The sequence below is a fragment of the Periplaneta americana genome, chromosome 1 (assembly GCF_040183065.1).
Source record: "Periplaneta americana isolate PAMFEO1 chromosome 1, P.americana_PAMFEO1_priV1, whole genome shotgun sequence".
Taxonomy (NCBI): Eukaryota; Metazoa; Arthropoda; class Insecta; order Blattodea; family Blattidae; genus Periplaneta; species Periplaneta americana.
The window spans coordinates 175,822,076-175,836,744 of NC_091117.1; the positions used below are offsets into that span (position 1 = coordinate 175,822,076).

Consider the following 14,669-nt stretch of genomic DNA (forward strand, 5'->3'; position numbering starts at 1 on the left):
TAGGTTATCACAAGGAAATTAACAGGAAAAAGGTGTGTTTCACGGAATACAATTAAAATGACGGAAAGTAAATTTCCGGTTAATGTTCGCCAAAGCGAAAAGTACGTAATTATGACAGCGTTGCTGTTTTATTTCTGGCCTATAGAAAAATACCTAGCCTTTTACGAAAAAAAAATTTAAGGACCATGAAATTATTCACCGCTTTCATTATAGGCCTATTATTTTTTAACAATATTACGAATCAAAAACTGTCATATTATATAATTTTAACTACTACATGGACGAATCAAATCAAGCTAACCTAACCAAAGCTAACCTAACCTAACCAAAGCTAACCTAACCTAACCTAATCAAAGCTAAGCTAACCTAACCAAAACTAACCTAACTTAACCAAAGCTAATCTAACCTAACCTAAGCTAAGCTAATCTAAGCTAACCTAACATAACATAACCTTCGTAAATGCAAGGCCTGTAACCGGAGCAAGAAGGGATCTCAATCATTTAATCTGCAAGTACACGCAAAAATAAATTCAAGTAAGGATCACGCTCCCACTGCATGAGAGGTCCGCACATGCGCTACAGCAAAACTGTTTCTGTCCCGAGCCTCTCATCTAAGGCACTCGTCATAATTTACTCGCAATATTTACGCAAATACACATCGTCGCTAACAGTGGTGCTATCTCTCAATAATGTTCAGAACGAAGGAGGTAGACAGAGAGAGAAAAAATTTCTCCCGCCAACTACGCCACACACCAACGTCATGTTCTTATGTTGGTGACATTGTGTATTTACTTAAATTTGGTGGTAAACGTAACGGCACGGTTCAAAGTGACCGTGCTAATTCTCCAGTATAGCGTTTGTTTGGAAGAGAAGAAGAAAGAGAAGAGAAAAAGAACGATAGGAAGGAAAAGAAGAAAAGACGAAAAAGAAAGCAGTGAGAGGAATGACAAGAGAAATAGTAGTTGTGGTTTCTGCATGTGCGTTGGATCTAAATGGATGGGTGAAAAATTGAAAGTAAATTGCCGAAAAGCATCTTAAACTGCCACAGGTAAAATTCTTAGAAACGACTTCACGTGGTTTCTTGTGGTTTCATTAGCCTTCTCCTTGAGAGAGGGAATTTAAAAAAAAGGGTCTCAGAAGAGAAAAACGATGTGGTAAACATGTAGACCCCACTTCTTTTGAGAAACTCGAGCCTAAGCCGAAATGTACAGAAGAGCAGTTCTGCAAAGCGTAAGATTTCATTTGTACTATTCTAACCTAGAGAAGATCGCGAAAATCGTGTGATAATGTTCGGCACTCGAGAAAATTTGAAACTCTTAATGAAAAGCCCAATTCAGATAACAATGCAAGAAAGAGATCAGTAATACTTCAGTATGAAAAATTTGAAAATGAAAATAGACGACTTGAGTATTTTCGCTCCATCGGCTATAACTTCTTACTGAAAATAAAATTATTAATTTTGTTAAAAAATGTATTCGGAAACAACACGTTTCGGAATTAATGATTTCGGAAACTGATATCTAGAATTATTAAATTCGGAATATTTGATTTTTGGAAAAAAAAAAAAAATGATATCCCGAAAAGTGAATTCGGAAAAAACGTCTGAGAATCGACATCACAGTTCTTTCTTCAGGTGGTCGCTCCGGTACTTCGGGGGGGGGGGGGAACGAACAATAACTATTTTCACAAACTCTATCTTCAGTGGTTCACGTTGCATGACAGATTCTGTTTTAACGCAACTTTATGTTAAAGATAAAGGTACAGGTATTTCCTTAGCATGTTATGAAGGCGCAATGGGGGGCATGGAATAAGGATCCATGCTTTCATGACCTTGGCACTAGAATGAGGTGGTGTGGTTGGCACTATTCCGCAACTGCCTTTCATTCCCCAGAAAGATCCGGTACTCAATTTGACACGACACTGAGTGTACTCCGGTGTCATTCTGGAAGTTTTGGCATCTATAAAAAAAACCGCCACCGCTCGGGATTTTCCACGCTGCAGACAGTTGTTATACCAACTAAGCTATCCGACGTGTAAATCGAATACGCTTTCTGAAATAAGTCGTCGGTGAGGAAGTAATGTCATATGAAACCATATACGTCAGATCGTTCTAATAGAATATGTCGTTATGAAGGGAGCGTGGTAAGTCAACACCATGAAGGAAGATCTGTTACTTTCCTGCAAGAAGTTGCAACATATTTGCGTATTTCTAATTGAAAGCGTATGATTGCCTGGCATTTACATGTCCATGTATAAATATTACCTCACTCGCAAACCATCATGCCAAGTGGGTGGATTTTCTGACCTTTGTTAGTGACGCAACATGGATACAGATCAACAATGACGTTACAACGTTAATAATGAACAAATAATAAATCGATAACGTGGTTGTTACGCCATACATTCCGACAACATCTTGTTACTCTTCTTGTTCCAGTGGCGAGTCAGAATTTCATGACACCGACAATAGGAGTTCGATCCTACAGAGGTCGATCGAACAGTCGAAGTCTAATTGCGATTATGAGACTACCTCATTTCACTTTATGAGCTCCCACACATTTCTCTCTTATTCATACAAATCTTGAAACAAAATATCTTAGTTATAAAAATTTCGTAACGTAATTATAAATAAGTTAAACAAGGAAAACATATAGGCTAATATAAAGAATGGTCCAATGAATGAATGAATGGAAATGGGAAATAAGAAATATAGGAAGGAACGATAGAAGAAATGTAAAAAAGAATAGAAAAAGGAAATAGAAAGGGAAGTGAAAAAGATTCAAACTGAGGAAAGGAGTAGAAAAGAAAGATAGTAGGAGTGAAGAAGAAAAAATGAAGAAAAAAAGAATATAATGAAAAGAGAGAGGACAATGAAGACCAGAAAGAAATGGCAGAAGTGGGAATGAAATAAACAAGAATATAAGAAAGAAGAAAAGAAGACAAATAAGAAAGTACCTACGAAAGAACAAAAAAAAAAAGAAAAAAAAAGAAGAAGATAAGAATGAATGAATGAAAAATGAGAAGAATAGTACGAAGAAGATAGGGGGAAGGGCAGAAAAAAAGAAAGAGGAACGAACGGCAATTGGGAAAAATAAAGGGGAAAAAGAAAGAAAAAATAGAGAGGGACGATAGGAAAAAGAATGAATAAAAAGTGGAAAGAATAATACAAAAAATAGGTGAAAAGAGAAAGAGACCGAGAGGAAGGATGGAAAACAGAACGAAAGAGAAGTGGGAAGTAGTTGTTTTTGTTGTTGTTGTTCAGTCAACTGTCCGAAGACAGATCTGAACCTCACAAGTGATACCAGAAGGCATCACTTATGAGGCAACTAGGCCACGAGATAATGGGGTAGGGTGGCCAGTTCTTTCCCCCTTCATTGCATACATCGCCGACTAACTACATATTACGCTAGTCAGACTTCAGATGCACACAAACAATTGTTTTTCCTCTGAAATATTGTCAAGTGAGCTGTTCTGCCTGATAATTGATGTACACATCAGCCAGAACCTCAATCAGAAGGTAAGTGGGAAGAATAGCACGAAAAAGATAGGTAAAAAGAAAGAGACAGAGAGGAAGGATGGGAAAAAACGAAAATGTGGGAAGAATAGCACAAAAAATATAGGTAAAAAGAAAGACACAGAGAGAAAGGATGAAAAAAAACGAAAATGTGGAAAGAATAGTACGAAAAATATAGTTAAAAAGAAAAGAGAAAGAGACAGAGAGGAAGGATGGAAAAAAGAACGAAAGAAAAGTGGAAAGAAAAGTAAGCTTACGAAAAAGATAGGTAAAAAGAAAAGAGAAAGAGACAGAGAGGAAGGATGGGAAAAAGAACGAAATAAAAGTAAGCTTACGAAAAAGAAAGAGACAGGGAGAAAGGATGGAAAATAGAACGAAAGAAAAATGGGAAGAATAGTACGAAAAAGATAGGGAAAAAGACAAAAAAATAGAGAGAAAGAGAGGAAGGAAGAAAAATGAACAAACGAAAAATGAGAAGAATGTTACGAAGAAGATAGTAAAAAGAACAAGGGAAAGGGAGAAGGAAAGGAAGGAATAGCGAAAGAACAAAGAAAGAAAGAAAGAAAGGAGGCGAATACAGTAGTTGAGCTTCGACCTTGACATTACGATCTTCCCGTTCACCTTGAGGCTTCCGTATTGTGACGTCAAGATCGGGTTTCTGCTATTCATAATGGACCACCGACCTCGCATCACCGGAATCACCGTGCTCCAGTAGAACGTAACAAACGGGCTTCAAGCCAACTGTTCAGATCCAAGGCGTTTATGAATAGACTACGGATATTTTATCAAGAGTCTAGCATGGAATGGGATCACACTGGATCTCCTCGCCCTAAAAGGCTCAAGTAATTGTTGGGAAAGTCATATCTTCTTCTTCTATTTTTTTTTTTTTTTTAATTATCGAGATATATTTCTGTGGACAAATTAAATGTTCAGAGTTACACAGACACATTCGGCCATCTAGACAAAATCTGAAGAATAAACGCCCATGCCTTTTGACAAGAAGAGTGATTTTACTCTATCACAATGCTCGAGCTCATACTGTCAGACCTACAAGGGACGATGAGTTTTCCTGGGAAACACTACCACACCCCCCTTACAGCCCAGACTTATCTCCATACGATTTCCATATTTGAAGAGTCCACTGCAAGAACGATGGATGTCACTTTCTTGGCGAAAATGAAGCCAAACTGTCAATGCATAGCTTAAGACATATAGAATGTACAGAGTGAGTTATATGGCATCAACGCTGATAGTCATTGTCCAGTAATGATCGGAAAATCACAGTTAAGCTTTGAGCGCTAAGCATTTCAAACTTTCAATTGCTTCTCCTGCAAAATGTATTCCAAATGACATCCATAATTCTTGCAGTGGACTCTTCATTTTTGGAGATTTGAAGAAAAGGCTGAAGGGAACCACATTTTCATCGGAGAAAGAGGTGCAAAATACTGTTAAATACTGGTTCATCTCTAGGCCACAGGGATTCTATGAAGCCGATATCTGTCACCTGATGTCACAGTGAGAGAAGTGTGTTAGCAACTGTGATGAGTATTAAGCAGTAAGATTAATTTCTTTCTGTTAGTGATGGCCAGTTTCATTTGGACAACCTTATATGAATTTATTTCGTTAATAGAGTTTTCCATAGTGTCATACCTCTTCAGTATTATATTATTATGAATAGTGCTCTCTAAATGATCAGAGGAGTTTAGAATTGTATATTAAATAATATTTAATAGCATTAATACGTATGTGTTACTTCTGTATATGGGCAATTCCATATGAAATCGATCAGTAAAAAACCTCGCATTTTTTATACTCTAATTTTTTCCCTATTTATAGAAGGTGCTGAGGAGAGTGCATTTGCAAAAATATACTATCGAAAGTCAAACGGTTTTCGTACTGTTGAGCGACAAATTTAGCGTATTTTAGAAAAACAAGCCTCTATCAGCGCTCAGAACTCTGGAACCATTTACTGTAGAACATTGAACGAGAGCTCATTTTGAAGCTGATATTTGGTAGGTTATGATAAGAAGTAATCCTTATTTTTTATTGTCTACAGAGAGACAGATAATCTGATTTTACTTACTTTTAGGCTTTTTGCTCATTTGTAAAAATGTAAAAAAATATTGAGAAAAAACCTTGCATTATTAAAAGGAACTTGGCATTGTTTGCTTAGTGGTACGGCAATAAGTTTCGAGGGTATTAAATAAATTATTTTCACACGCCTAGACTTGAACGGCGCAGTACCGCACGCACTGGCCGAGAGATGATGATAAACGAGCGTTGGACGTCATTTTACTCCTGAGTTTATGAAAACTTATGATAAAGCTAGCCCAGCTATGCGCTACTAGACGAAACATCACGTGTTTGTCTCCTGGCCTTGCTTGTCTCGACTAGCTCCCGTCTCACAGTCAGTTGGTTAGCTCACGCGCGTACTATTTATTTTCTTTATTTGATATTTTCAATACTTCCTTATTAACATACCATCAGTAAAAAATATGTTTATGCGGAATCTAACTATATATTTTTAAAATATTTTTTCCTAGCCAAAGGCGTCTTAATGAGGAAAAATCTAAATTTCTCCATTTCCATAAAAAGTAAGAAAATTTGTTTATATGTCAATATAAACTTTAATTTCTCACCATCAAAATAAACCATGATTTTGATCATTGGGTGAAAGGGTTTAGGAGCTACAACAGTTTAAAGTTGCAAATTTTATGAAAATACGATAAATTTAAACACTTTTAATTTAAACACTATGAAGTTCTGATGCCTCAAACTTTGCACAAAGCATTGTATCACAGTTCTCTACATAAAAAAGTTTCATTGTATTTAGAAATTGTAAGGTCAATTTTCTCTATATTTCGGTCGATTTGAGATGGAATAGCTCATATGTAGTTTCGTTCTGTACTTTGAAACGAGGAAAGAAGAGGCAAACCTATAAGAGCATATAAGTCTATAATTTGAATAATACGAGGCACAAAGGAGGAAAGAAGCTTTCCGGATCAAGGTTTGTCTCTCTGTCTGCTTCCTCCCAATTCAAAGTGCTGACGCTTCCCAAGAACATAAGACATGGAATGCAGGCCCAATCTCTAATTAATGAAAAAATCCACTTCGCCGCCAGGAATCAAACCTAATCTTGAATGACATTTGTCATGACTAGGGGTGTTTAATATCACCATATTATCATTATCAGTATCATTATCACAATTCACAGAATAGAGCTACTCTTTCTGAGTATGAGCTAATACTTGGGTCGGACTGGGACAAAATGGAATGGCTTTCCGGTTTATGAAAAGTGACAGATTCCATTACGGCTCACAAAAATGATAGGTTCTATTTCGTTTTGTGAAAAGAAGTTGCGGAATTCTCGTTAACCATTAAAAATATATTTAAAAAAACACACACACAAAACAAGAAATTCATTAATGCCACTTTGTAAGAAAATATCATTCTGTAAAAAATGCAATGTTAAATGTAAATACATGTAAAAAAAAAAGAATAAGAAATAGGAGAACCCTAATTCGATGCGCCTTTGTTTTGTAAGAAACAATATTGTGGGATGCCTCAATATGTTGAGAAGAATACTAGCCTACATAACTTTTGTCAAAAATATTGCGTCAATTAATTTTTCCCGGGTAGTTTATAAAATTTATTACTGAAATTTACTTTTCATAAAATTAACCTAATCAATCAGCTTGTGGCGGACGAAAGCTTTGTTAAAACATGATTCAAACGTATCACTTGTAGTGAACATTAATCTATAGTAGTAATGTTTCTTGTTTAGTAGTTTAAAATTAATTTAAAGATATTTATTTATTTATTTATTTATTTATTTATTTATTTATTTATTTATTTATTTATTTATTTATTTATTCATTTATTTATTTATTTATTTATTATTTTGCTAATAATTGTAACATAAAATATAGTATATACAGAAAAACTTTAGCTCGCCCCTGAAAGAGTAGAACTCGTGCTCAGGGGCGGATTCCTGAATTGAAATTTGGTTAGCTAATTAAGAAACAATTATGTTCTACTGCACGTTTTCAATCCAATCAGCTTCGTTCAATTGCAATTTAGTTCAACATTATTCCTCAAATACGCGAAGGTTCAAAACTCTTTGATCGAATATATATTATAGTTCATAATGAATTTTTGTCCAGTAATTTATTCAGTCGAGTGAATCATCAGATGGCTGAAATCAAGTAATACTCTGTTAAAACAATTTATAATGGAAAACATTATATTCGTGGACATCTTTTCGTCTATAAATCTTAATAAAAAAATAATGAATTTTAAATGCTACAATGCCTGTAATGTACCCATGGTAGTGGACAGAACTGAAAAAAAAAAATGTTATTACTAATGTAAGCAAGGTAGTGGACAAAACTAATCGAAAAATTATTTTGTTTTTAAAGTAATCAATGTAGTGGACAAAATTAAACGAAACGTTTTTAAAGATTAACTTTTTATCTTCTTAAAGTTTTGGTTTTTCTGAACCGACGCATGCGACGTGCGAGGTGTGAGGCCCGCCTCGCACAATCCGGACTACACGAGAGATAGTGAGTGGCTTCTATAACTGTGAGATGCGAGATCTGCGTACCTCGCAGTTATAGAAACCACTCATTATCTCTCGTGTAGTCCGGATTGTGCGAGGCGGACCTCACACCTCGCACGTCGCATGTGTAGGGTCTGAAAAACCAAGGCTTTACTGTGTTAATATGAGGAAATTACATGGCTGACTAGTTTCGAAGTGACATTGTCCGAAGTCTAGTGAGCGAGGTAATTTCCTCATATTAAAATTAAGAAGATAAAAGTAAATCTGAATATATAAGTGTTAAAAGTGTATAGTCTACAGAACAATGACGAAAAATTGTGTTACTAACGTAACCATGGCCCTAAATAAAATTAAAGCCAAATGTTTGGTTCTAACGTAACCATGGTACCAAACAAAACTAATCGAGAGAAAATTGTGATACATAACCATGGTAGTGAACAAAACTAAAGGAAAAATGTTGGTTATGGAGTAAACATAGTAGAGAATAAAACTACAGGAATGTACTTGATACTAATGTAACCATGGTAGTAAAAAATCTACAGGAACGTTTTTGGTACTAACGTAACCACGATAATGAAAAATATTTAAAAAACAACTTCTGTACTAACGTGACTATGGTAGTGAAGAAAACTGAAGAAAAAATTTTGATGTTCATTCATGTTAAAGCTTTAAGAACCTATAGCATGCTAAGGAAAATTCTCAGAAAGAAATCGGCTCATACTGATGAGAGAGGCACTTTATTGCCAACATCACTCATATAATCAGTGCCGGATTTAGGCCTAGGCAAACTAGGCAGTTGCCTAGGGCGGCAATTTCCAGGAGGCGACATTTTTTCTCTCTTCTTTTTTTATTTTCATTTTACAGTGAAATTTGATTTTAAAACACATGTTTATAAATCTTTCCTTAAGTTTGTTCGTGAACACCTTGTGGAAGTTGAATATTGTTTTGTTATCGTATTGTCGTTGTCGTGGCGAGAGTAAAAGGAACGTGTGCTGCATAGTTATATTGCAATGCCGGTATCACGTTATTATATTATCAACTGCTTAAATTTAACTGCTTGTATAAACAAGAATACAATGTTGAAAATCAAATTGGATGTGTATTTATTATGAATAGTAACCACAACTCTCAGTTACAGTTCCAATACAATATCGTCAACAACACTATTTAATCACCTTCCAGCATGTGCACTATATAATTCGATATGAAAGGATTATTCTGCAAAGAGTTGGAGTTTATTTTTCAATTTACTTTATACTTCCTATTGAAGTAAGAAATACTCGTAATAATTACACCACCAACAAAACCAATGCTTAAAAATAAACCACAGCCTGCCTTTCACAAATCAATTTTGTTTCAACGATGAATAATTTTGAATATATTTCATTGCATCGAGTCTGATGTGCTTCGTTAGATCGACTTTGATGACATCATCAATGCTTTCTCTGTGAAGAAAGTGCGAAGGAAATCTTTATAATTCACAAGTAAGATGCATGTATTTTGATCCAGTAGTTCATTGTTTTCTGAATTGTAACATTTTATTTAAAACTGATTTCGACTAAAGATGACCTGTATAATAGCTGCTCATAAACTATTTGTGAGAGTTGAGGGCGGTAAATTCTAGCACTGCCTAGGGGCGGCACTATACCTATATCCGGCCCTGCATACAATAGGAATCATATTGAAGATGCGAGAATAGTGAAACTTTCAATGCACGATGCATAACCAATACCGACATAGAAAATAACATAGGTCTAATATAAATGTAATGTGGGGTCACATATAGGCAGTCAGGTATTTATGAAGATTAATTTTATCATCTGTGTTTTTTAATATTGGTGTCGGCAGAGATTGTTGGAGATGATTTGTACTCTTGGCGGAGATTAATGTAAATTTTGGAAAATACAATTACTGTATTTTGGAACTGGATTATTAAGTCAGTATGAATATTACTTTCCAAATAATTAACATTGAAGATTCGTTGGATTCTGGTAAAAGTGTGCTATGACCAACAGAAGATATTTGTTGGATTGAAATTGTATTTAACACACATTCATTAAAAACGAAAAAAAACTTGCAGCCCTCAAATTAACACTTTCAAATTATTAGAAAAATATTGAATTCTCCGTCTTTTGAGTTCACTTATGTAATCAGAACACCTGGAATACCATGTAATGTAGCCTACTTGGATATATAACAAATTCAAGTGAAAAAAAAACGAAAAGAACTCAGAATACGAAATTCGCTATAAAAAGACGCAATAGTAGACTAATAATTCGCGAATTGTTTTATATTTCGCTATTAGAACTCTATTTCGCGATTTGTCGCGATTGTTTTATCCGCATATTATTAATGAGATTCATTTAATTCGTAAAGATTAGTAAAAATCTGTTGCATATCTATTATCTCGTGATTTTCGCGATCGCCATAAATACCCGGCTTTGCATATAGGCCTACATCCTCTGGGCAATGCGAGCATGAATTAGGTAAAATAATGTGTCAAGAATAAAACACTAGAGGCTAGAGGCTCCCATAATATAACGTCCAGCAAAATTATGATAAAAGAAATGAAAGGTAACGATCATGAACACGTTCTTGTTGATATTCCAGACAGAAATTCGATCAAACGAATGACAAATCTTGAACAAAACAGAGCAAGGAAGACCTGTAACATAACGAACTATGGAAGAAGGAACTATAAATTTTCCATGACTAGGTCAAATCAGCAATTTCTGTTTTGTAATAGTAAAAACTACCAAATTGGGCACTAAAAATATTTAGTATGTTAAAAATATCAGAATACTTCCAGCAAATGACATATTTTTTTTTCCGATGGAACATTTCAAACTGTTCGAATGCAATTTCTCTAAATATTTACCATCCACGGAAGTTACATACAATGTATGTTCGTAAATCTGAAAGAGCTTACAGGATCATTTATTGTGAGCCACCGGCGTTGTGATAAATGATTTCAATATCCTTATGAGTAAGTTAAATTCTCTGTATCATCAGTCGCTCAAAAATCAGATAGAATTGAAATAAATTGTTGCTTCCTTAAAGATAGAATTATTGAAAATGTAAAAAATTTTACCAACAAATTGGGTTGTGACAAGTAAGCCTACTGTTGAATCCGTTTTGAGATATATGCTGTACCCGTTCATATTTATCAATTTAATAAGGCTACGAGTCCACACCTGTGGAGTAACGATTAGTGCGTCTGGTCGCGAAACCAGGTGGCCCGGGTTCGATTCCCGGACGGGACAAGCTACCTGGTTGAGGTTTTTCCGGGGTTTTCCCTCATCCCAATATGAGCAAATGCTGGGTAACTATCGGTGCTGAACCTCGGACTCATTTCATCGGCATTATTAACTTCATCTCATTCAGACGCTAAATAACCTAAGATGCTGATAAAGCGTCGTAAAAGAACCTACTAAAATAAAAAAAATAAATAAAATAAGGCTTCGAATTTATGCATCAACCTAATACCACAGTCTAGTATATACAGCCACGACGCTCAATACGTAGGGAATACGCATCCATAGATAGTTGTTAACCACTAAGATTGCTACTATTGCCTCATCACACACAATGTGAAACAGTACCGGCGCAGTCTATTGTTCCTAGTACCCTCATCAATTGAAGCTTCGTGACTGTATATATTAGATTGTGCTAATACTGTATAAGGTACTTCCGTACATCTAACGTTTTAATAGCATTTTAGGAAGAAATTTCAGTTAATTCTGTGTAATGAACTATCTCCCAGATATATATTGTTTGTCGTTAATTCTAGAGACGGGAAAACCCGTTGAATTTCGTCATATTTTGAAATAATTCAAGCACTACTGTTAGCACACACCAATTAATCTCACCTTGTGACACCGTACAATTACTTGTTTCTATAAACAGTCAACGACACTTGAAATAATTATGTTAAGTTACAGCGCGAACTGCATGTTAAGATGTCTTGTTACCTTGTCTAGCCGCAACAATGTGCGTGGCGCGACGCAGTCGTCAAGGTGAAGGCTGCTGACAGCGTCACTTGTCACTATTGAGGGGCTGAGAGCAACTCGCTTATCTAACGATCTGCAAACATTGCCTTGTCAACAACCGCAGCCTCCTACAATACGCATGGTGTATGAGGTAGCAAAATGTATAACGCTGCTTACGTAACACGAATGTTCTAGGTTGGTTTGAGAAGAAAGCTTCGCAGTAAATTGCTTTGCATTGTAATATGAATACAAGTCCACCGCTGTGGAGTAACGGTTAGCGCATCTGGCCGTGAAACGAACGGGCCCGGGTTCAAATCCTAGTTGGGATTTTTCCGGCGTTGGATCTCGGACCCATTTCGCCATCATTAATCCACATAATTATAATCATAATCCATACAAAAGCCCGGGTTAAGTTCGCTGTGCGGCGTGCTGTAGCTACGTGTACAAGAGCGCGACCGTTCGGCACAGAATAGGAGTGGTAAGCACAATAAGCCTCAGGCTGCAGTGTAAGCCTCCGTAGTAGAGTCAGAAAGTACCGGAACTTCGGGTGGCAACACCATGCTCTGTAGGCAACTTCTCTGCCTTATCCGTGTGGTATGTGATCTATTCTCCAGGTGTATAGACTAAGTGTGAACATGTGTACAGTACGATTATTTAGTCCTGATAGTCGCCGGCTATGTGCGCCTGAGTCAGGCGAGTCCATTTAGTTACGCCAAGGGGTGTTTGGGTTAGTTACTCGCTTGCCTTAGGAGCGATCGGATGTCATGCTTGCGGTAGAGCGTTATGTTTCTAGTGCAGTTAAGCTGTATTGCAATCCTTTACCGCTCACCCTTATCTCTACTCCGGAGCTCACCCCACTATTCCTATCACTTCCTCTCTTTCGCATCGCCGAGCTGTCCGGACTAAACAATCGGTCTGCAGACAGATATCTTTGTTACAGATGACATAGGCTATAACCATTTACACAACACCGCCTTCAAATTACGTCCCCTGGGCAGTGACACACATCTGTCAGCGTCCATACCACTTCTCGAAACATTCCTGCAGTCCATCTTTAGACATTTTTAGACCAAATTCTGATTGAGTCTATACGCCTGGAGAGTAGTCACATACCACACGGACAAGGCAGAGAAGTTGCCTATAGAGCATGGCGTTGTCACCCGAAGTTCCGGTACTTTCTGACTACTAGTATATAGGGTACACTTATAAATCAATAGAAAACCTATGTTTGAACGAATGTTCAAAATGTTCTCCTCTTGCTTTCACTTTTATTGCTATGAGTTTCTGAATTGATTGAAGTTACAACAATTGCTACCAAGCTGACAATATCTAACAGCTGTTTCATTATGTTAATAACTAAAAAACTAAGGATTTTCGGACCTATGTTTATATGAACTTTTTTTCTTGTTTTGTTGTGAGGAACATGCCTCCAAGGTTTGTCAAAGCATTTCTTTTTTCTTTTAGTAGGTTATTTTACGGCGCTTTATCAACATCTTAGGTTATTTAGCGTCTGAATGAGATGAAGGTGATAATGCCGGTGAAATAAGTCCTGGGTCCATTACCGATAGTTACCCAGCATTTGCTCATATTGGGTTGAGGGAATATCCCAGAAAACCCTCAACCAGGTAACTTTTCCCGACCGAGAATCGAACCCGGGCTACTTGGTTTCGCGGCCAGACGCGCTAACCGTTACTCCACAGGTGTGGACCAAAGTATTTCTGAAACACCCTGTAGAATGAAGAGAATAGTATAAAAATGAAGAAAAATGGAGAATATAGAGAAGGAAGAAAGCGGGAAGAGAGGAGAAGATGAATAAGAAAATTAATAGGAAATGGAAAGAGGAAAGGCGAAGACGGAAAGAGGAAGACAAAGAGGAAGAGGGGTAAAAAGAAAAAAATGACAAAGACGAGGAATAGGAAGCAAGAGAGAGAGAGAGAGAAGGAAGAAAAATGGGAGTAGAACAAGAAATAGAAGGCGAAGCTGAGGAAGAGAAGAAAGCGCAAAAAGGGAAGTAAATTAAAAAGAGGATGAAAAGAAGGAAAGGGAGAAGAGGAAGATCATAAATAGAAAAATGAGCACGAGGAGGAGGAGAAGAAGAAACAGAAGATGGAGGATTGTGTGATATCAAAAACCAAGACGAAGAAAGCGGGGGCAAGGAACTTTTCCCACGTGTGTTGAAGACATCAGAAAATACGAACGGGGAAGCACCGAGTTAATAGGCGTCAGGATCCGCTTCGCGGGGAAACCTGTCTGTGACCTGCTGGTCGGTAATGAAGGTGCTGCTTGACCTTCAATTCTGCAGGCAGACATAGAGAATTTAGGAGCTTTGCGAGGGACATATGAAAAAGTCTCGAAAATTGCGAAATGTGTTTAACATTTTATCACATAGTTATTGTTTATATATTTTAAGATATGAAGCAAGTTAATGGTCCATATTTCTTCCAGCGTTCTTGTGACAACTACCAAAATATTATGTATGTGCATAGTAGATTTACTTGTTTTGATTAATCTCAACTTTCATCGATCATGACATTCAGTAGGCTATTACATATTTGCATACAGTAAGCATCGCATTTAATTATAGAGTGCTTTGTTTATTGCAGCGGAAT

General features: G+C 36.5%; 1 protein-coding gene across 5 annotated transcripts in view; it reads right to left on the reverse strand.

The window, feature by feature from the left end:
• Positions 1-14,669, reverse strand: part of LOC138704526 (uncharacterized) — a 196,136-nt gene that overhangs the window by 79,462 nt on the left and 102,005 nt on the right. For 2 of the 5 annotated variants that reach the window (XM_069832577.1, XM_069832548.1), the window contains exon 1: positions 12,043-12,061. The exons of the other annotated variants lie outside the window; for them this stretch is intronic. The gene's annotated coding sequence lies outside the window, so the exon portion shown is untranslated. Of the gene's footprint in view, positions 1-12,042; positions 12,062-14,669 lie in introns of those variants that run through there. 5 annotated transcript variants of the gene reach the window in all.